Raw genomic sequence first — 3278 nt, forward strand, 5'->3', positions numbered from 1 at the left:
TTTCTATGTTAATTCTGGTCAATTAGTTAGGTATAAACTAGAAAAACTGATCGGAAGGGTTCATTAGTTCCAGAAAGCCATTCTGCTTACATGTGGAAAATGGCATAGAGCTTCGCATTACAATCCAATAGTTGTTTACGTAAAAAAAAAAAAAAAAACATCTTGATGCAAAATTCCTGATACAGCATAGCATCGCTAGCGGTTTTACTTTTTATATTCTAATCATCGCTTCCGATACAATGATAAATATCACTATAAATTTAAATACCTAAATGTGCCAGTTAAAAATGCTTAATAACATTAACATAAAATAAACACCTTAGCTAGACAGCATAGGTATTTCAAGTCGAACGCGCTAGACTTCACATATCGAATAGGGAAGCTTGTTCAACCCCTGATTCAAAAATAGAATAAAGGCTTTGGGTTCTGTAGGTATTAGCAGGAGGCCAGTTAGGCGTCAAGTAATGGTAAGTTATATTCTAGGCTATTGCTAACGATTTCTTGGAAAAACATTCATACAAGCAAGGCGATAAATATGGATGCTGTTTAATACTGGACGATGGTCGGATCTATTCCGCGTCCACGCTATGATAGAGAAAATTGCAGTTATCTTAGAACTCCTCAAGCCAAGATTCGCAACTTATTAAATTAAATGTATTATATTAATGCGAATTAAGGGGAACTATGAAAAGCAATACCCGGCGTAATTTTTAAAAAAAAAAACGTTGTACAGCTGAAAAACGGATGAATTTAGTAGAACTGATTATGAAAACCTATGCACTCATTGATTAGCTATTCCACTTAATCGACCCGATTCATGGCTACAAATTTTACCGTTGGCAAATGGTTAACATGCCGTTTCGTAGGTCTGTTGGAGAGGTCCTAAATAAGTCTAGGAAGAACTATCCCTGCTGCACTTCCCTGTCAGGGCAAGTTCTTGATGCTATATCCAAAAGGAGATCCTGAAAACTTGTTTACGTACAAACAAGAATAAATTTTTTTGTACACTCTAGACGGTATCGTTACTGAAAGAAAATAAAAACCAGCGATAAGTTCACCCAAAAATGCAAACCCTTAGAAATAAGTTACATACATTGAGATATCAAATGACATTTTGCACGCCGAGGAAGCAAAAAAAAAAAAACAACGTGAAAGATCCTTATGCAATAGTTGAAAAGATGTCAGCGATGACGATATCTTCACGAGTAAACTCCGATAGTAGTAGTAGTAGAGAATTAAAAACGATCAATTTGGAGTCAATTTTTTCGATAATATGCACTGAAAGTTGTACTGCCTCTAGTATGAGGATCAATATCGTTACAATCAGTATTGGGCATTGTGACCACCTCATCGATAGAGTGACAGAGATAAACGGACACGTTTATTAGCGATACTTACTTTCTGAAACAGAGACATTGCAGACCTTGCTGGCTATTGGACGCAACGTATACAAACAGCTATCGGCTCATACAGTTGACTGCGTGACGTGAGTCTTTCGCTAGCACCGCAACCCCCGTCATCAACGCCATCACGTTCATTGAAAAGTCCAAATATATGCAACCCTTACCTCCAGTTAGATGTCAATTAAGAAGGAAGCTATTTTGTATCTACATATTCGACATACCATCAGTAACGTACAGGGTTTACAAATGCGTTTGGCCAGCATACGATGCGAGCATTAGACATTTTGAAAATATTTTTACCTGCATATGACTACCGCAAGGGGTTTTTTTCGAAGCGAAAAAAATTTGTCGATAGCATACAAACGTACAAATCTGTTTCTTGGCATATATGAGAGTACACAGAGCTTATTGTAGTCTGATCGATTTATGTGACAGTATGGAAAATAATGCAATGCCCACCTCTGAAAGAAAGTGCTGCATAGCGTGTTAGGAGGTAGCTTTTTTCTGAACAAGTCTGTACAGAGCTATCAGCACGAATATGGTGAAAGCACTAGTAGCAGGACCTACTGAGGATGGCTTGCGACTCTGCAAACGCATTACTATGCCCATTTTTGAAAATGCATACTCAGCTTTTCTGCGTTAATACTTCCGCCTTTCATAATCCACTTTATCAGTTGGCTCTGTCAGTGATCTCCATATCCACAGGATACAATACATCCAGGGCCTATCTTGATTTATTTGAATATTCGAAACAAGGTCACGTACATCGGCTTCTTCCCCGTACACAGCCATTGTGAAATACAAAAATCACTAATGAAATGTTAATCGTACTGTTTAGGTATAATGAATATTATTAGATAAACAATAACGTAAGTTTTTACATCAGCTCATATCCAAGTAACGAGAATGCCACTCCTTCGAACGACTTCCCGCAAATAACTAAAACAAAATCACCCGCTTCTCTGGAGTTCACCTGATTAAACATTGTTAATTTAAAATGGTGTCTCTACTTTATTCGCGCACGCAAGCCAGAGTCCATGCTAACGTCCGTCGCTCTGTCTCTATCGGCCTTTAGCTCCGATCTGAGCACACTACTTCACTAACTCTCTAATCAGTTCTCAGAGTAATCGGCCGTAGCATGGACCGCTGTATAGACCCGCAAACAACGCGCTAGACAAACGAAGCCAGATCTGAGTTTCTCCATCAGAATGCTCGTTCATTACGATATAATACAGCCCCCATCCCTTGGACCGTTTCGCCAATCCCGGTCTGTTCAAGCAATTATAGTTTACTCACCGCTTCTAGACCATGTCATAGTAGAGGTTTCAGTTCTTTGGCTTTGGCGAACGCTGTCAAAGGCAATAAACACAGAAAGCGAGACACATTCTAGGCGCTTTATCCATATGGTAGTTAGATATGTTGTCTAGGGAAAGCTTGATTTATTTGAACAGCGCTGTAAACTGGGCCGTCCACTGTCCGTCTGAGTCTCAGTAAACAGGTTCGCTAAAGCCAAGATAGCGAGTGATCCCCAGTGCCCCTTCATTTTGTCCCTGTGGAAAGCCCTTAGCACCCACTAACCCCCTATAGTTTTTCTGTTCCTCAACACTCTGAGCCTCCCTGTCGGCTCGCTCTTGTCCCGGGAAGTCTACAGATCCCTCGCGGTAATTGTAAGCAAAGCCTCTGCCGGCCCTCAAGACCTGGGAACACGGGACTGACCGTGCTTACGTGAGCTGCGTACTGCTCCCGTCTTTGCCGCTGAGTTACCTCATCATTCGCCGGTGCTCGCCTGTCCCCTTCGCTCGCTATCGATAGTCGTTCGTAAAGAGGCAGCCTTTTACAGGTTTCGTAGTTGGGTACAGTCGGACCTTTGCTAGC

The sequence above is a fragment of the Varroa jacobsoni genome, unplaced genomic scaffold, assembly GCF_002532875.2.
Source record: "Varroa jacobsoni isolate VJ856 unplaced genomic scaffold, vjacob_1.0 scaffold_931, whole genome shotgun sequence".
NCBI classification, from domain to species: domain Eukaryota; kingdom Metazoa; phylum Arthropoda; class Arachnida; order Mesostigmata; family Varroidae; genus Varroa; species Varroa jacobsoni.